At 39.5% G+C, this 21,893-nt stretch overlaps 1 protein-coding gene across 1 annotated transcript in view; it reads left to right on the top strand.

The window, feature by feature from the left end:
• MAX (MYC associated factor X) overlaps positions 1-21,893 on the top strand; it is an 82,511-nt gene that overhangs the window by 44,261 nt on the left and 16,357 nt on the right. The window lies entirely within an intron of this gene.

Below are 21,893 nucleotides of genomic sequence, written 5' to 3'. Positions count from 1 at the left end.
CTCCCGCACAGACTCTTGCTCACCTACACTCAATCAGATACACATTTAGTACGTAGTCTCCACGTATGAATATTTCTTAATTGCGATTTTTGAACTCTGTTCGACCACATGATCCTCACAAATCGATGCATAAGCACAGAGATGGGTATTCTGGAAGCCAGGGCACCTAATAAGGGGTTCCAGGCCTCTTTGCTTAGATAGCCGTCCTACGAGGTCAACTCTCGTTCTCCCACTTGGAGGTATTTAATCTATAGACACAATCCAAACTAGAGCCTCGCTCAGTGGCACAGGTATCCCTCACCAGTCACAGACATTTTATCTTGTAGCTTATAGTTTTCTCTGAGAGGCTATGACCGCGCCACAGTTCTCATGGCCTCACTGCTCCATGTCCAAATCATAGAACATCTCTTGCTACCAAATCCCTAATAGTACTGCAGAATTGCCACGTTGTACTATTCCATTTCCAACTATACCCATGAGCTATTCTGGCTGAAATTGCAGTCAGAAACCACCATGTCCTGGTACCAGCGAAAAAGGTTGCAGAAAATTACTTCCTATTTTACTTTCATATTGGCGCCTGCATGCAGTGAAGTGTCAGGACCAGTACTATTTCACTGTCAGACACACATTTGGGACCAGGAGCACTCCAAAACATTTTGATCTCTTTTCAGAAAACCTGTACTGGCTCTTAATGCTGCATACCTGAATGCCTTCCTTACAATCAAAAAGGACAAGTTGACTCCCCATAGTATCGAAGCAACTACAGCTCCGTTTCTGGTAGGGGTTACAACATCCAAAGATTAAGCAGAAACTCCTAGTTTTCTGATGGAATTCAGTCAACATGGAAGCCAGCCTCGCAAGGGCAAAAAATACAATAAAACAATCAGCAAACCTTCTAATGTATCCATCAATGTCTGAAGCAGTGGTACTGCACCTGGCAGGAGCTCCAGTCTCTGCTGGTTTTGCTAAATTTTGCTATGAGAATTATTCCTAAGTGATGCTGTTCCATAGACATGCCTGCTACTGCTCATTTATGGGAAGGTCGACCAGTTAGATGCTTGTCGGATAATCGAGTGGCATGCAACCTCTTTAAATAGGGTCATTAACCATCCCTCATTAATTGGAGGTGTATTAGGAAACTGACTTGGTCAGGTAACAGACCAGTTCTATATTACTTGTAGTTATGTTCTAGGGGTTCCTAATGCAGCTGCTGATGCATTATCACGCTTTACTTTTCAGGAAAATAAATTTCAAACTATACCTCACAGCATCGAATCAGGCTACAGAATTTCATAAACTGATAGCGGAACACTGGCACAAGCAGCAATATCTGAAAACACCAGGAGATCTTACAACAGGGCTTTTCAAATATTTAATAATTCACACTATCATCCCCAAAGAGGGGAAGGATCGAGAGCACTGTGGCGGCTACCGACCCATATCCCTCATCAATACGGACATTAAACTCCTGGCGACTAGACTCCAGACGCACGTTCCCGGTCTGGTCCACGCAGACCAGGTTGGGTTTGTGCTGGGTCGAGAGGCTAGAGACAACACTATCAGGGCCCTGACACTAATGCATAGAAACACCGAGACGCACACGGGCCTTCTCCTACTCTCCACAGACGCGGAGAAGGCCTTTGATAGGGTCAATTGGGAATACATGTTCCGGACTTTAACACACCTGGGAATGGGACCACACCTTTTGGGCTGGATTAAAGCCCTGTACTCCAAACCGACAGCACACGTACTGGTCAATGGGGCCCTAACAGACCTGTTCCCTATATATAACGGTACGCGTCAGGGATGTCCCCTCTCCCCGCTACTTTTTGTCCTAGCGTTGGAGCCATTCCTGAACACCATCAGACATCATCCCGACATTACCGGCATTCACACAGGAGACACGCACCACAAAATTGCCGCCTACGCGGATGACCTACTGTTTTTCCTCACACATCCAGAGGTCTCCCTGCCCAACCTAGTTCAGGCCTTCCACACATTCGGACTCCTCTCGGGATTGAAGATTAATTTCTCGAAATCCTATGTCTTAAACATTAGTGTACCTACACCTCGCGCAGACCAACTGCGCAGGAGCTACAAATTCCAATGGGCCTCGGACAAGATACGCTACCTGGGTACTTGGCTGACAGGGAGCGCAACCACCCTGTATGCGACAAACTTCACCCCATTACTGACCCAATTTCGGAAAGAGATGAGGGAATGGGCCTTCCCCCACATATCCTGGTTGGGTAGGGTGCAGGTGGTGAAGATGAATTTTTTATCAGGAAGTATTACTTTACTGAGAGGGTAGTGGATGCATGGAATAGCCTTCCAGCTGAAGTGGTAGAGGTTAACACAGTAAAGGAGTTTAAGCATGTGTGGGATAGGCATAAGGCTATCCTAACTATAAGATAAGGCCAGGGACTAATGAAAGTATTTAGAAAACTGGGCAGACTAGATGGGCCGAATGGTTCTTATCTGCCGTCACATTCTATGTTTCTATGTTTTGCCACGTCTGCTCTACCTTTTCCAGGCTTTGCCTATCCTGATCCCAACCTCTTTCTTCACGACACTCCGGGGAGCACTGGGGTCCTATGTGTGGAACGGGAGGAGACCCAGACTGAAATACTCACTGCTCACACGGCCCAAAGACAAAGGAGGACTAGCCCTCCCAGACTTTCTGCTATACTACAAAGCGTGTCACTTACAACGAGTAGTGGAATGGTCCAAACTAGGGGTACACAAGCTGTGGAAGTCCTTAGAGGGACACGCAGCGGGGGTCCCCGCCGCCCTACTCCCATGGCTCCCAGCGGGAGGTTCTGGGAGGGAAGCCCGTTACACACCCTACACAAAAGCGACTCTGACGGTATGGAGAAGGAGTATAGGGCGTCATGCTCTCAGTACGCACCCCTCCCCCCTTCTGCCCCTCACCCATAACCCGGACTTCCAACCAGGCCTGGACCCGAAGGCCTTGCAAATTTTAGTGGACGACCCCCTACCCCGACTGAGACATGTCTGTTCCAACCGGGGACTGAAAGACCTGACAGAGTTACGTGGGGTGACCCCTCAGTCCTTCCTGACGCGTTTTCGCTATGCACAGGTACGCAACTACATAAAACTCCTCCCTCAGGGACAGGCTTTGGGCAGAGATCTCACAACTTTTGAGAGACTATGCTCAGCCCCTGACCCACTACCACATGGAATTTCACACCTCTACTCCCTCCTCCAAATGCAAACTCCAGTAGAGACACCTAACTTTATGGGGAAATGGGAGGACTCCCTAAATAGGACGTTTAGCGCCCTTGAATGGGAAAAGATCTGCAATACTGTCCACCACTGCTCAACATTCAGCAAGAGTCAGGAGACTGCCTATAAACTGCTCACGAGATGGTACCACACACCAGCTACTGCGCACCACATAAACTCTCAAGACTCCCGCCTATGCTAGAGGTGTGAGAAGGAGATAGGCACACTCTTACACATTTGGTGGAATTGCGAACTGATTCAACCGTTCTGGCGCACTATCCACCAAATCATAGCCCGCTTCTCAGATAACCCCCCACCCCTTGAACCGGCAGCTATGCTGCTCCACCACACGCCCACCCCCACGTCCAAATATAAAAAGACACTCACGATCCGAATCGTTAATGTAGCAAAACAATTAATCCCACAGTTTTGGAAGAATAAAACGGCCCCGCCCTTATCTCAGTGGTTTGCCCAAATGGAGGACCTCAGAGCAGTTGAGGAACTTATCATGTACGCGGCTGGCCCGCAAAAACAACAGCAGACTTACCTAGACATATGGACGCAGTGGATACTGACGACAACGAAACCGGAACTCCAGTCCATGCTAACGGACTACACGACCGATACCCCAAGACTAACAACAGCGGAGACAGTAGACTAACCCTATCCCCTCTTCCCTACCTGGACCCTGCCCCCTTTTTCCCTGACTCCCTTACTTCGGACCGACTAGAGAGACGGAAACCCGTAACCAAGAGCAAGCAGACACTTTAGGCTGCATGAACACGAGCATTGGGCACTGACGACTAACGTACACAACTATGCCCATCGGCCTCACCGACCTACACACCTGAAGACCTGGTCGGTAGCCGAACCCGCAATGCCCATTGCGATCTTACATGCCACCAGACCTAACTCACGATAGCTACGGATCTGGCCAGACGAATATTGCTTGCAGATTTCTGAAGTACACCTGTGAGCTCTGAGCTTTATAGGGCCTGCGCGCCCACAAGAATTTGTTATTGTTTTTTGTTTACTGATACTATGGTTATGTGAAGTACGACACAGCAGTTTTGATCACTGACGAGGACCTGCGAGTCCACTTCTACATGGGGCCTGCGCGCCCACAAGTTTATATTTGTGCTTTACTGTTTTCCTATGGTTGGACTCACGTTGAGTCCTAAATATTGCTAACAACTGTACGAGGAGACTTGCACGTCTCGGAATGATTCACATAATTTTGAAATAAAAATCATATTTACAAAAAAAAAATAAAAAATTCACCTCAGAATACCAACTGTTAGATATATTTGCCATCTCCTAATACTATAAAATTGTACCTCATGGATGTGCAATACCATATGCCCGAGGCCCTTAAATGGCTACCAATAGATTGAAATAAGTTCCTTGCACTTTCGAACCACAAACCAATATGATTGTTATGATAGCTATGTGGCCTTTTTACAGCTTTATTCCTACCTTGAGCATTCACAAATATAGATTAAAGTGCAAACTCTTTCACTATCTCACTTAGTGATATTACAATTTACATCAACAATACTTAGTAGTGTTTAATTAAACACCAAGTGTTTGATAAAAAAGGTGTACTTAGAAAAGAACTTCCCGAAGATCTCCTCAAATCTTCCACAGATATAAAAACATAGATACAAATATTAGGGTCAATCCAACTATAGGGGAATAGAAAATAACATAGTGCAACTCTGTATAATAATAATATAATAGTGATGTGTGCCAATGGGTCACTCACACTTTCACTGTTAAAACAGGGCGTATCAGAAGTCGGTGTAGCTTTCAGGTAATTCTCTGCTTCCAATGTCTGGTCTTCCAGATCTCAATTACATGGGAAAAAAAAAAGTATATCCAGAATGAAATATAGAAAGATGTGCATAAAGTATAAAAAGCATTTATTACTTACACATAGGTGAGGATCAATCAGCATAAAAACAAGTTAAATCTGTCCAACGCATTTCCTTCCACAACAGGGACTTTGCAGCAGTGAAACAGGTATACAAATTAATAAAAACTATCCCCCCTTCCCTCCCTCTTAAAAATACACCCCACAATCAATACATCAAGTCTTTTAATATGTTCCTCAGTTGAATTGCAGCTGTTCCCGGTCAAATTACGATCACTTCCTGGTTTCGTGTGTGTGACGTCATCACGTTCCGTTCATAAAACCGGGCGTGCGTTTCACCTGTGTTCCACAGGATTTCTCCAATATTGTTGTGATTCTTGCGTAGGGTTTTCAGTGTAGTAATCCAATAGGTTTCCTGTTGGGCTAACTTTTTAATTAGGTTACTCCCTCTCCAATGATTTTGTAACTTTTCTATACCTAGATGATAAAATCTTTCCAATTAAATTTGTTACATGTTTTACAATGAATTGGAACTATATGTTTTGTTTGATTTTTTTCCGGCTATTACTCTGATGTTCCAAGATACGCTCTTTTAATTTCCTGCAGGTCCGACCTACGTACTGTTTCCTGCAGGGACACTGCAGGACATATACTACTACATTTTATGTTTCACAATTTATATTAGATTTTATATTGAACTCTTTCCCTGTTATGGTGCTTTTGAACCTTGGTAATTGTTGGGGTTGGAGTAATAACCTGGCCTCGTAACTAGGTCCGCATTTATCACTAAGGTAGCCAGGCCTACAATCCTACAATATGACTACTAGCAACATATGATTGTTATATATGGGATTTGTGTGACCCAGCTTATGTTAATATTGCAAACTGCTTTTCGTTCAGTCTCCACCTGCTCCTGCCTGTGGACCTGCATGTCAATTGTGCAACTTGTATTGCATGTCCTTTTTTTTTTTTTTTTTAAACCACATAACCTATTCACGCACAAAAGTCCCTCTATCATAAATATATGTCCAGTTAATTAAAATCTGCAATAATTAAAATGTTACCTAATTTGATGTTTTTCTTCATTATCAATATTAGGTGGCTTATAACCTATAATCCAACCAATAATGGATTTTTCTTCTTTTGCCCCGAGCAGATCTCTACCAATAGGTCTTTAACATTTTCATCACCACATACCACTTGCTTAATATAGTTACATAGTTTAAAAGAGACATTTGTACATAAGGTCAGCCTTTCTCACATCTGTTTTTGCTGCTGATCCAATTTTTTTTTTACAAGGATTCCAATTTTGCAACAATTAGTTAAAAACATTCTTCCTGGCTTCAGAATGGCAGTCAAATCTTTCCTTGGTTCAAGAAGCTATTACCCCACAATTTAAAAATTAGATTCCTTAATATTATAATTCGCAAATACTCATCCAATTGCTGTTTAAACATCTGTATAGACTGATAAAACCACCTCTTTAGACAGAGAATTCCACATCCTTATTGTTCTTACTGTAAAAAATAACCCTTTCCTTAGACCAAATCTCCTTTCTTCCAGTCTTCATGTGTGACCCAATGCTTTGTTTATGAATAGATTTCCAGGCAATGGTTTGTATTGGCCTCAAATATATTTGTTTATAGCTATCATATGCCTTCTTGGGAGCATTTTTTTCTAAACTAAAGAACAACTACATTAAGCTGTGGTTGTTCTGATGATATGAGCACCCTCCTGCATATAGTTATTAATGTTTGGTTTCCACACTCTCATCATGTCACTGTCCTGTTTTTTTTTTTTTTTTTTTTTTTTTTAGGAATAGTGAGAAGCTAGTAAATATGATAAACCGCACTTCTTACATTCCCAAACATTTTAAGTGTTGAATTGTAATACATTATAAATAGGTTGTATAGAAAACCCAGATCTGATCCCCTCCCTTCACCTGTTCTACAACAACTTGCATGAATTGCCAATATAACATTCGAAAAGACCATACAACAACAGTGGATTTGAAGATAAACAGACCTTCCTTCAAATTTGAGTGCATATATGATTGCTATTAAAATCTCATATTGATCAACAATTAAGCATTGCTAATAGCCCCCCCTCCCCCCTCCATTGACACCCCTTCACTGAAAATCAGGAATAGAAAACATCCTATCATAACTTTACATAGTTATACCAAAACATGATTTGCCGTCCGTAAAATGAGTGAGGATTGATGAATCATTGTAATTAAATTGGAACTGATGAAGCCTAACTACGGTTTAGCCTACTACGTTTTTTGAACTAAATTTGTTCTGAAATATGGTCAAACTGGGTACTGTTTGAATGGAAGCGAATTAGGGATAACAACACACGAAAAGGACTTGGGAATTGTTATAGACAACAAACTATGCAACAATGTGCAATGTCAATCCGCAGTGGCCAAGGCCAGTAAGGTATTGTCATGCATGAAAAAGGGCATTCATTCTCAGGATGAGAATATAATTTTGTCTCTTTATAAATCACTGGTAAGACCACATATTGAATATGCTGTGCAATTTTGGGCACCTGTTCTAAAGAAGGATATTATGGCACTAGAAAAAGTGCAGAGGCGGGCTACAAAATTAATAAAAGGAATGGAACATATCCGCTATGAAGAAAGGTTAACAAATGTAAACCTATTTAGTTTAGAAAAACGTCGCCTGAGAGGGGATATGATAACATTATACAAATATATTTGGGGCCAATACAAACCATTGTGTGGAAATCTATTCACAAATCGGACTTTACATAGGACACGAGGTCATGCGTTTAGACTGGAAGAAAGAAGATTTCGTCTAAGGCAAAGGAAAGGTGTGTTTTTTTTTTTTTACTAGAAGAACAATAAGGATGTGGAATTCTCTGCCTGAAGAAGTGGTTTTATCAGAGTCCATACAGATGTTCAAACAGCTACTAGATGCATACTTGCAAAAACAGAATATTCAAGGATATAATCTTTCAATAAAACAAAAGAAGTGAATGGCGCTTACACAGAAAAAATCAAAACACAGTACTGGAGTGAGAAAGGTGTTCCCCAACACCCTAAAGACAAAATGTACAGAAGGTATTAAAAGCAACAAGTGCCAAAATACACACAGCACTCCCTGTGTATAGAGATATAAAACAATACTTATGCATATGCAGGTATATGTAAGGGATGTCCCATGTAGTCAGTACCTACAATAATAGAAAAGGTACATAGTATAGACTGTATATACAATAAACGGAATACAGAGGTAATTAGATACACTCACGGATTCCAGAGCCGTGCCAGGCTCTGTATTTAGTGCCCAAGGGTGCCTCAGAAGGCTTTACTGGAGAGTCCTGAAAGGTATCCCCCAGGGGTAGAAGGAACAGCAGCAGAATGATGGTAAAAAAGTAGATTTATTATAAATATAAATTAAAATAATAACTGTGCAGGTCCCATATGGTGACTCACGAAATCACAGTCATGCAGACGCGTTTCAACTCAGTCCGAGTTTTCATCAGTGCATAAAGTCATCTGGTTGCTGTTCCGTTTTAAATACACCGCTATTTTTGATTGCCGGTCACATGGGCGGAAGTTCGGGTGGCCGGCGTCTGACATCACTTCCGGTATTTCGGCGCTCATTTTCCAGTTTGATTGTGTTTAGTGCGGTTGCCCATTTGAGGCCGGAGACTCCATTTTGTGAAAGGGCATCTCTTATAGTTCTTAACATACTCATATAGGAAAAAACTTGCGATATTGGAAGTGGCACAGTAACATACAAAATAGCGGTACCAATGCAATGTTATACATGAAAGGACATTTATAAATACATAATGTGAATACACAAGGTGCAATATCAGTATGAAATTAGTTAATACATTTGTCCCGCTAGAAACATATCCTATTAAGGATGGACATCTATCATATCTTAAGAAAAGTATCCATATGGACAATAATTGCTGAGATACAATAAAAAATTATAAAAAATTGCTGAAATATAATAAAGTAGAAAATGTTAAAGCAACAGCAGTGGTATGGTAGTATATATACAAAAAGAAAGAAAACATGTATATACATAAAGCAGCATATGGGTATATGATACAGAATAATCCCATCTAAATGGTATGAATATAACCCATATAGAATAAGATTGGTGGGTGGAAAAAGGAGACTACAAAAAAGAGTCTTTATGAAAAACTTAAAAATATACGTATAAAAATATGAATATACGCATATGAAAATTAGAACATATGAAAAATAAAACAAGTAAAAATGTTTTATAAAAAATGTACCAACTCAAAATCTAAATTTAGGCCGTAGGGGGATAGAGTATTCAATTCAAAAATCCACCTACTTTCAATTTTACAGAGTTCTTTAAAATTATCTTCACCCCTCCAATCTTTTTTCTTTTGGGCAATAGCAGTGAAATTGACACATGAAGGGTCACTGTTGTGACATTGTGCGAAATGTTCAGAGACACTGTGTTTGGTATACCCCCTCTGTATATTGCCCAAGTGTTCCAGCATGCGGGTTTTTAAAGTCCTCGTGGTCATACCCACATACTGGAGTCCACAGGGGCACCAGAGGAGGTATACCACATTACTAGAATGACAAGTGAGAATAGAATTGATCTTATACTCCTTTTTGGATGTATTGGAGATAAATTTGGTTTGTGTGTCTTTCTTGAAATTAGTTCTTTTACAGGCTGTGCACATTTTGCATGGGTAAAAACCATATTTTTGGTTAAAAACGTTGGTATTAGCAGTATATGTTTTTATATGGTTTCTAACCAGCAGCGTTTGTAGATTTTTAGTCCCCCTATATATAATTTTTGGTTTTTCACCAATGATGTTATTGAGGCCCTCGTCAGTTCTCAGAATATGCCAGTACTTCTGGATAATAGATTTTATGTGTTTAGCGTCACCGCTATAGTCTAAGATTAGAAGAGGCTCCTCTGTTTGTTTAATTATTTGTTTATCCTTATATTCCAACAGGGACTCTCTATTTAACTGTCCGGTTTCTTGAATTTGTTGGTCCAAAATACTTGGATCATATTTCTTTTCAATGAAGAAATTTTTCAAGCGTCCCGCCTGTTCTTCATATTCTTTGATGTCACTACAATTTTTAAAAATACGGTTGAATTGGCTCTTGGGTACATTGCGCAACCACGGATCATAGTGACAACTCGTGGTGTCAATGTACCCATTAACATCAACTGGTTTGAAATAAGTTCTGGTGGAAATATGATTGTGTGAGACATAAATATCCAAATCCAAAAACTGAACTGATGTTTGGCTGATTTGACTGGTCAGAATGATATTGTTCTGATTGTCATTAAGACCCTCCAGGAAGAGATCCAAGGACACTCTGGACCCCTTCCATATAAAGAAGATGTCGTCGATATATCTGCGATAGAGGACCAGACCCGCTCCCATAATGTCTCGAGCTGGGAGGAAGGTCCCCTCCCAGTGAGACATAAAGAGATTAGCATAGCTGGGAGCGAATCTGGTCCCCATCGCAGTACCGACTAACTGTAAAAAAAAGGAACCATCAAACCAAAAAAAATTGTTGGTCAGAATCAAGTGGATGCTGTCTATGATGAAATTGATCTGACTCTCAGCAAACTTATTGCTATGTGTCAAAAAATGCTTGACAGCCGTACAGCCCAACTCGTGGGAAATGATGGTATATAAACTGGTCACATCACATGTGACCAGATAATAGTCCCCTTCCCATTGGATATTCTGTAAGGTCTTTATTAGTTGTGTAGAGTCCCTGAGATAGGATGGTTGGGATATCACCAAGGGTTGAAGTAGTTTATCTACATATTCAGATAGCCTACTTAGTAGGGAGCCTATCCCGGATACTATGGGCCTTCCAGGGGTTTTTTTTGTATCCTTGTGGATTTTTGGGAGGATGTAGAGAACTGGTATACGGCATACCGAGACATTTAGATATTTGTATTCCTGCTTATTGAGGATTCCATCTTCCATACCCTTACTTAGCAATGATGTATATTTCTTTCTTATTTCTGGGGTAGGGTCCACTTTAAGTTTGGTATAGGTGGAGGCATCGTTGAGCTGTCTGTATACTTCCTCCATATAGTCCGCAACGTTCAGCACAACGATGCCTCCACCCTTGTCTGCTGGCTTAATAACAATGTTGTGATCTTGTTGGAGATCTCTCAGTGCTTTGGTTTGGGAATAGTTTAAGTTATTTCTTTTCTTTTTGGATATCCGTCTCACATCATTTGTGACCAATTTCTCAAAAACCTTCATTTCACCGCTAATGTGGTTCTTGGGAAAAAAACTGAGATTTGTCTTTCAAATTTGTGTGTATGAAATTGTCACTGTTAGTCTCTCTTGATTCATTAATGGGGAATTTTTAAAAATGTTTCTTTAAACAAAGTTTCCGGATGAACTTGTGAATGTCTATGAAAGTATTAAATGGTTTATTGGAGTTAGTTGGTGCGAATTTTAGGCCCTTATCAAGGACTTCCAATTCTTTATTCGTTAATACTTTATTGGAAAGGTTGAAGATACCTAGTGGTGGTTTTTCCCTCTTTTTTTCAATGTCCAAATGTCTTCCTGCTCGGCATCCCCTTCTCCCTGATCCCACGGTCTTTTGGACCTTTGTGGGCGGGGGGGTTGGTCTTGGACTAAAAAAGAATGGGATGATTGGTAGGCATGGGGTTTACTTCTAGTAGGATAATCGTTAGTAGTCTCATCTGTTAAGGATCTGTATCTACTTCCATAATTAGGGGTATATTGTTGGTTTCGCTTAGGGAGTTGGATCCTATTTGTACCGCTAGTTTTGGGGGAATCTCTAAGGGTTGGGTTGTTACCTTCCTTATAGTAGGGTTTTTTATATGTATTTACATTTGTTTTATGGTTGTCTACATTGGGATTCCTATTATACCCATTGGATTTAAATCTAGGGTTAGACTGATTTCTTTTATGCCTAGCGAATGAGCGAACTCTATTGTAAGCATAATCATGCTTATCCCTAATATATTTACTTTTTTTGATGGCAACCACCTCTTCTTCTTGTTTGTCTATATTTTCTTGGACTTTTTTAAGGGAGGCATTAACCTCTTCGGTGCCTATTATTGGTTGGAGATTTTCTTTAATCTCATTGATTTCCCTATCCAATTTAACAAGATTACGTTTTCTTTGTTGGACGATGATGGACATCATACGAGCGGAGAATGATTCCAATGCTGAATTCCAAATCTCCATGAATTCATCATCGTCCTGATCAAAGGTAGGTTTCTTAAAAAACCTTAAACCCCTTGGTGTGATGTTCTCTGTTAGGTATTTTTCCATGGTGAAAATTTCCCATTTGATTTTTGTTTCTTTAATTAGTAATTTTTGCAATGAATCACAAGTATAGTCAAAATCATATTCACGAAACTTGATTGGTTCTGATTCACAGTGAAATTTCTTGGCCAATTTATCCTGCCAATTATTTCTCTTTTCAAATAATTTCATCTTTTGATGGGCTGGAGCAGCCTACACTTTGTGGGGAATAGTAAGTAAACACAATAAAACAAAAGAAGTGAATGGCGCTTACACAGAAAAAATCAAAACACAGTACTGGAGTGAGAAAGGTGTTCCCCAACACCCTAAAGACAAAATGTACAGAAGGTATTAAAAGCAACAAGTGCCAAAATACACACAGCACTCCCTGTGTATAGAGATATAAAACAATACTTATGCATATGCAGGTATATGTAAGGGATGTCCCATGTAGTCAGTACCTACAATAATAGAAAAGGTACATAGTATAGACTGTATATACAATAAACGGAATACAGAGGTAATTAGATACACTCACGGATTCCAGAGCCGTGCCAGGCTCTGTATTTAGTGCCCAAGGGTGCCTCAGAAGGCTTTACTGGAGAGTCCTGAAAGGTATCCCCCAGGGGTAGAAGGAACAGCAGCAGAATGATGGTAAAAAAGTAGATTTATTATAAATATAAATTAAAATAATAACTGTGCAGGTCCCATATGGTGACTCACGAAATCAGTCATGCAGACGCGTTTCAACTCAGTCCGAGTTTTCATCAGTGCATAAAGTCATCTGGTTGCTGTTCCGTTTTAAATACACCGCTATTTTTGATTGCCGGTCACATGGGCGGAAGTTCGGGTGGCCGGCGTCTGACATCACTTCCGGTATTTCGGCGCTCATTTTCCAGTTTGATTGTGTTTAGTGCGGTTGCCCATTTGAGGCCGGAGACTCCATTTTGTGAAAGGGCATCTCTTATAGTTCTTAACATACTCATATAGGAAAAAACTTGCGATATTGGAAGTGGCACAGTAACATACAAAATAGCGGTACCAATGCAATGTTATACATGAAAGGACATTTATAAATACATAATGTGAATACACAAGGTGCAATATCAGTATGAAATTAGTTAATACATTTGTCCCGCTAGAAACATATCCTATTAAGGATGGACATCTATCATATCTTAAGAAAAGTATCCATATGGACAATAATTGCTGAGATACAATAAAAAATTATAAAAAATTGCTGAAATATAATAAAGTAGAAAATGTTAAAGCAACAGCAGTGGTATGGTAGTATATATACAAAAAGAAAGAAAACATGTATATACATAAAGCAGCATATGGGTATATGATACAGAATAATCCCATCTAAATGGTATGAATATAACCCATATAGAATAAGATTGGTGGGTGGAAAAAGGAGACTACAAAAAAGAGTCTTTATGAAAAACTTAAAAATGCCCCTGTGGACTCCAGTATGTGGGTATGACCACGAGGACTTTAAAAACCCGCATGCTGGAACACTTGGGCAATATACAGAGGGGGTATACCAAACACAGTGTCTCTGCACATTTCGCACAATGTCACAACAGTGACCCTTCATGTGTCAATTTCACTGCTATTGCCCAAAAGAAAAAAGATTGGAGGGGTGAAGATAATTTTAAAGAACTCTGTAAAATTGAAAGTAGGTGGATTTTTGAATTGAATACTCTATCCCCCTACGGCCTAAATTAAGATTTTGAGTTGGTACATTTTTTATAAAACATTTTTACTTGTTTTATTTTTCATATGTTCTAATTTTCATATGCGTATATTCATATTTTTATACGTATATTTTTAAGTTTTTCATAAAGACTCTTTTTTGTAGTCTCCTTTTTCCACCCACCAATCTTATTCTATATGGGTTATATTCATACCATTTAGATGGGATTATTCTGTATCATATACCCATATGCTGCTTTATGTATATACATGTTTTCTTTCTTTTTGTATATATACTACCATACCACTGCTGTTGCTTTAACATTTTCTACTTTATTATATTTCAGCAATTTTTTATAATTTTTTATTGTATCTCAGCAATTATTGTCCATATGGATACTTTTCTTAAGATATGATAGATGTCCATCCTTAATAGGATATGTTTCTAGCGGGACAAATGTATTAACTAATTTCATACTGATATTGCACCTTGTGTATTCACATTATGTATTTATAAATGTCCTTTCATGTATAACATTGCATTGGTACCGCTATTTTGTATGTTACTGTGCCACTTCCAATATCGCAAGTTTTTTCCTATATGAGTATGTTAAGAACTATAAGAGATGCCCTTTCACAAAATGGAGTCTCCGGCCTCAAATGGGCAACCGCACTAAACACAATCAAACTGGAAAATGAGCGCCGAAATACCGGAAGTGATGTCAGACGCCGGCCACCCGAACTTCCGCCCATGTGACCGGCAATCAAAAATAGCGGTGTATTTAAAACGGAACAGCAACCAGATGACTTTATGCACTGATAATCTTTCAATGTAGGGTAATAACTGTTTGATCCAAGGATAAATCTGACTGCCATTCTGGGGTCAAGAAGGAATTTTTTCCTAGCTTGTTGCAAAATTTAAAGTGTTTCAAACTGGGTTTTTTTTCCTTCTTTTGGATCAACAGCAAAATTTGATGAAGCCGCCGTTTAGTAAATAATCCTCTTTTCCAGAAATACAGATTTCATACAGCCGATTGTCAAACTCCCGAACGGAGAATACGAACGCGGCAACTCCCGATCAGCAAAACAGTCGAACTCCTTCCACAGCTAGACATAAAGAAAAGCGCTGTCCCAAAAATAATTCCCCCCACAAACGAGACCAAGCTCCGTCTTGAGGGTCAAACAGGAATGTGTTTAATGGGGGCTACCTGCCCGGTATTTATGCAGGTCTCCACAAGGTGGACACTCCCCTAGGGGACCTTGTGGAAGATTGTAAAACATATTGGACAGTAGCCAATCGCAGTGGCTTCAACATAAGCCCTTCCCATCTTACCCATAAATCCTTCTTCTCTATCCCGGAGATAATTAGGAAGAAACCTAATTATCTCCAAGGATAGAGACAATCGCCATTTTAACCCCTTAAGGACTGGACTTTTTTTGCGATGTTGTACATTTGCGACCAGGCATCTTTTTGACACTTTTGTGGTGTTTGTGTTTAGCTGTAATTTTCCGCTCTCTCATTTACTGTTCCCATACAAATTATATATTGGTTTTTTCAGGACAAAAGGGGCTTTCTTTACATACCATTATTTATATAATCTCATCTAATTTAATTTAAAAAAATGAAAAAATATGATGAAAAATTGAAAAAAATACACGTTTTTTGAATTTTATGTGAAAAATCTTTTACTCATCTACAAAAGCGAATGAAAAAAACTGCTAAATAGATTCTAAATGTTGTCCTGAGTTCAAAAATACCCAGTGTTTACATGCTTTTTGCTTTTTTTTTGCATGTTATAGGGCTATAAGTACAAGTAGGATATTGCGGTTTCAAAACATACATTTTTAAAATGTATCAATAGTGACATTGTAACACTGTTATCTGTCATAAATTGCTAAATAACACCCCACATGTACATATTTTTTTAAAAGTAGACAACCCAGGGTATTCAATATGGGGTATGTCCAGACTTTTTTAGTAGCCACTTAGTCGCAAACACTGGCCAAAGTTAGCGTTCATATTTGTTTGTGTGTGAAAAAAGTAAAAAACTAAATTGAACGCTAATTTTGGCCAGTGTTTGTGACTAAGTGGTTACTAAAAACGACTGGACTTACCCCATTTGCAATACCTTGGGTTGTCTTCTTTTGCAAATGGTATGCCATCATGGGGGTAATTCTCATTCCTGGGCTACCATATGCTCTCAAAGGCAACGTAACCAACCTGGCCATTTTCAATGTAAAAATATTTGACCTATATATTTGACCCTGTAACTTTCAAAAACGCTATAAAACCTGTACATGGGGGGTCCTGTTCTACTCAGGAGACTTTGCTGAACACAAATATTAGTGTTTCAAAACTGGAAAATGTATCACAACAATTATATCATCAGTAAAAGTGCTGTTTGTGTGTGAAAAATGCAAAAAAAGTCACTTTCACTGACAATATCATCGCTGTGATATGTTTTACTGTTTTGAATCACTAATATTTGTGTTCAGCGAAGTCTCCCGAGTAAAACAGTACCCCCCATGTACATGTTTTAGGGTGTCGTAGAACGTTACAGGGTAAAATACAGTGATAGCAAATTAAATTCTCTGGTCTTTCGGCCTGGGTTGGCAGGCAGGTCCCCTAAATTGCAATCAATAAAATAACTTAATTATGTAAAAATATTACCTAAATACGCACGTAGAATTTAAATATATATGCATATTTATATATTTGAAGTCTACGTGTATATTTATATAATTATTTATGTAATTTTGTATATCGACATATGAATAGTTCGCATTCTTTTTATTTATTTAAATATACATAGATATATATACAATTTCATTCTAAGTGTATTTTGATATAAATATATATATATTAATATCAAAATACAGTTAGAATAAAATTTCGTATAGATATATAATTTTTTTTCAATTTTTTATTATTATTTTTAATTTTTTTAATTTAATTTAAATTATTTATTATTCGTATTTTATAATAATATATATATACAATATATATAGTTATTATATATATTATATATATACGTGTGCAAATTAATTATAAGTGTATTTTTATATTAAAATATGTACATATTAATATAAAAATACACTTAGCATGACATTATATATATGATATATAGACATATATTATATAGGTATAATATATGTCTATATATCATATATATACACATATATAATAATATTATTTTTTTTTATTAACTAACTTTACATTTTTTTATGATTTTACAGTTGCAGGGAGACTGCCTGTCAGCACAGACAGTCCCCCTGCAGGCAGAGTCTAGGACACCTATTGTGACCATGTGGTCGCCCTGTTGGGCGATCACATGGCCCCAGGGGTCCTAAACCGCCATGGGGAGACTGTCTGGGCTGCAGGCAGTCTCCCCACACCGGGAGCACCGCCGATCGCCGCCGGGGGAACGACGGCGATCGGGTAAGTACATTTTAAATTTAGGACGGTTCAGGACCGTCGGCGGTCGGCAACGCAAAAATGCCGATGACGGTCCTGAACCGTCCTGCGTCCTCAAGGGGTTAAAATACAGTAAGAAAAATACATTAAAATACATAAATGAAGAAATACAGAATAAATATGGTTCGTGTAACGTATCCCCAGATAGCCTGGATCTGAGTGCATATTTCTACCGAATAGCGCACAGATCCGATGTACCTAGTTCAATCGCCATGGAGTCAAAGTCTTTCACAAGTCCTTCGGTATACGAATGACTCCATGGGACGGCTATCTGGGTAAAGTCCATACGAATGTTATAAAACTTCCGAACTGACCGGTGTTCGTACGCTTCAACGAAATAGAAGGCGGGCGGCAGCTTCCAGCGGTGTTCGGTAGATAAAGTGTCCGTTTTTAGTTCCATAGGATTGACATTGAACACCGCTGATCTTCCTCGTGTCCCAAAATGGCCGCCGCATCGTGGTCGGCATACGAACGACAACCACCCGTACGAATGGAATTGAGAGGTGTCTGCGGTTAACCACAACGTTCTAATTGGGGCCAAGAGGTTAACCAGCAGCACACTCCTCTCCTGGGTGGCCGTCTGTTCGGTAGTTTCAATCGGTATCATACGGACAGGAAATCCAGCGAAAATAAAGGCAAACAGACGAACCAGCAATACTAGTCTATACAGATGGATCTGTCACCGTGAGGAAGGCTGAACTTGATGGACGCAAGTCTCTTTTCAGCTATGTTACTATGTAATGTATTAGGAAGGATACTGTCACGTACGTGGGCTATTGGCCCAGCCGAGACAGTTGGCAGAGTGTGGAAATGAAAGGTTTAATGACACCAGACCCCTGGTTACCTATTGTTAGTCCCAGCATCCACTAAATAAACGCCTGCAATCCCTTCTACACACTTTACTGCCACCACCAAGACTTTATATCCGGGGGCCTCTTAGGTTACCCCACACACACTAGAATTTTAGTATCACAACCTTACTTTACTGATTAGACATATATGATTTGTAACGTGTCTACCTGAGCTTTCCTCAGAAGAGTGAGCTCATAAAGAACAAAGACACAAGCTGATTTAAGTAAACATTTAATCTGACAAAAAGGATTCACATTGCTGGGTACAAAAATACAGAAATAAATGACATACAGAAATACAGATCACAAATTGCAAAACAGTCTATAAAATAAAATGGGAGAAAACACGAGATCCTTACATATATTTAATTTTTGTGGGAGATTGAGCTGTTACACGTCTCCAAGTAGTTGTTGAAAAAATAAAAACTCTCACTGGATAGTCCAACATCCTCAGTATATACCTTAAACGTCTTGTTTCTAAGTGGGCAGACCCCTGGGTGGATCAGAGGGGCCTGGCAGTTTATTGCCCACTCCATATTTTCTTAAATTATGTTGTCCTTTGAAGAACCCAAAGTTCAAGCATATGCACCAATACCTTTTACGATGCCCTATGTCCAGCTCTGGTGATGGTTATCTAGTAGTTTTATGGCTTAGGCCTGGTGTAAGGTCAAAGCCTACAATAAATGTTATCCTAACATGTCCAATAACAACTAGTGCGCCACTGTCAGACGAGGTGGCCGAGTGGTTAAGGCGATGGACTGCTAATCCCTTGTGCTCTGCACGCATGGGTTTGAATCCCATCTTCGTCGACTTTTCTACAAAACTCTGTTCCTCAGAGAACTTTGTAAACTCACGTTACTGTCTGTGTTAGTCAACTGTCATTTAGATTGGAAGTTAGCGAATGTTGTGCCCATTCACAAGAAAGGTAATAGGGAGGAGTCGGGCAACTATAGGCCAGTAAGCCTTACTTCAGTAGTGGGGAAAGTGATGGAAACCATGTTAAAGGATAGGATTGTTGAACATCTAAAAAGACATGGATTTCAAGATCAGAGACAACATGGGTTTACTTCAGGGAGATCATGCCAAACTAATCTTATTGATTTTTTTGATTGGGTAACTAAAATTATAGATCAGGGTGGTGCAGTAGACATTGCTTACCTAGATTTCAGTAAGGCTTTTGACACTGTTGCACATAGAAGGCTTATCAACAAACTACAATCTTTGAGTTTGGATTCCAATATTGTTGAATGGGTAAGGCAGTGGCTGAGTGACAGGCAACAGAGGGTTGTAGTCAATGGAGTATATTCGAAGCTTGGGCTTGTCACCAGTGGGGTACCTCAGGGATCTGTACTTGGACCCATTCTCTTTAATATTTTTATTAGTGATATTGCAGAAGGTCTTGATGGTAAGGTGTGTCTTTTTGCGGATGATACTAAGATATGTAACAGGGTTGATGTTCCAGGAGGGATAAGCCAAATGGAAAATGATTTAGGTAAACTAGAAAAATGGTCAGAGTTGTGGCAACTGACATTTAATGTGGATAAGTGCAAGATAATGCATCTTGGACGTAAAAACCCAAGGGCAGAGTACAGAATATTTGATAGAGTCCTAACCTCAACATCTGAGGAAAGGGATTTAGGGGTGATTATTTCTGATGACTTAAAGGTAGGCAGACAATGTAATAGAGCAGCAGGAAATGCTAGCAGAATGCTTGGTTGTATAGGGAGAGGTATTAGCAGTAGAAAGAGGGAAGTGCTCATGCCATTGTACAGAACACTGGTGAGACCTCACTTGGAGTACTGTACACAGTACTGGAGACCCTATCTTCAAAAGGATATTGATACCTTAGAGAGAGTTCAAAGAAGGGCTACTAAACTGGTTCATGGATTGCCGGATAAAACTTACCAGGAAAGGTTAAAGGATCTTAATATGTATAGCTTGGAGGAAAGACGAGACAGGGGGGATATGATAGAAACATTTAAATACATAAAGGGAATCAACACAGTAAAGGAGGAGACTATATTAAAAAGAAGAAAAACTACCACAACAAGAGGACATAGTCTTAAATTAGAGGGACAAAGGTTTAAAAATAATATCAGGAAGTATTACTTTACTGAGAGGGTAGTGGATGCATGGAATAGCCTTCCTGCTGAAGTGGTAGAGGTTAACACAGTAAAGGAGTTTAAGCATGCGTGGGATAGGCATAAGGCTATCCTAACTATAAGATAAGCCCAGGGACTAATGAAAGTATTTAGAAAACTGGGCAGACTAGATGGGCCGAATGGTTCTTATCTGCCGTCACATTCTATGTTTCTATGTTTCTAACTCAAAACCTACAATAAATGTTATCCCAACGTTTACAAAAACAACTCTTGGCATATATCAAATGCCAACTCATGCTTTGGCATGAAAGATGACATTCCCTGCTGAAACCAAACAAGGTCGACTGCTATTCATCTTTCCAAATGTCATTACATTGCCATAATACAGACAAGGACCACCGGCTCATTACAAGCCCGGCGGTCCTGTTGGGGGCTCGCAGGAAGCTGTAACTTACCTTTCCGTCAGCTCCCTTCTCCTCCGTTCTGGTCAGCTCCCTTCTCCTCCACTGTAAATCTCTCGAGAGCCGGGGGCTCAGAGGGTTACCGTGGCAACGTTACGCGTGGCAGTCAGACCGCGAGACTTACAGTGGAGGAGAAGGGAGCTGACCGGACTGGAGGAGAAGGGAGCTGACAGGAGCTGCACGAAAGGTAAGTTATAGCTTGCTGCCAGCCCCCCTCCTACACAGCCCATCCACTGGACCATCAGCGAATGAGAGCCCCCCTCCCTGGCCAGCTAACAAGCAGGGAGGGGGCACGAAAATAAATAAATAAAAATTTAAATAATATAAAATAAAAATATTAATAATATAAAACAAAAATAATAATAATTAAAAATAACAATAAAAATGCCATACTCCCACCAAGGCTCTGCATCACATACACACACTGCATTTATACATACATATATACACACACACACACACACACACACTGCACTCATATACACACACTGTATTCATACAAACACACACACACTGTATTCATACAAACACACACACTGTATTCATACAAACACACACACTGTATTCATACAAACACACTGCATTCATTATATACACACACTGTAAATAAATATTCAATTAATATAATTTTTTTAGGATCTAATTTTATTTAGAAATTTACCAGTAGCTGCTGCATTTCCCACCCTAGTCTTCTACTCGAGTCAATAAGTTTTCCCAGTTTTTGGGGGTAAAATTAGGGGTCTCGATTTATATTCGAGTATATACGGTAATTGCGTTTGTCTTTGTGTCTGCTTTGTACATAATACTATCAGGAGGGACTTCTGCACTTGTAGGTTTACTTTACCCTTACTCTTTATTTCATTCTGTATCACACATACAAATTAATAGGGCTTTACT

This window comes from Pelobates fuscus, chromosome 13, assembly GCF_036172605.1.
Source record: "Pelobates fuscus isolate aPelFus1 chromosome 13, aPelFus1.pri, whole genome shotgun sequence".
Lineage (NCBI taxonomy): Eukaryota > Metazoa > Chordata > Amphibia > Anura > Pelobatidae > Pelobates > Pelobates fuscus.
Note: the sequence above shows the minus strand (reverse complement) of the source record. Positions and strands in the feature narration are given on the sequence as shown.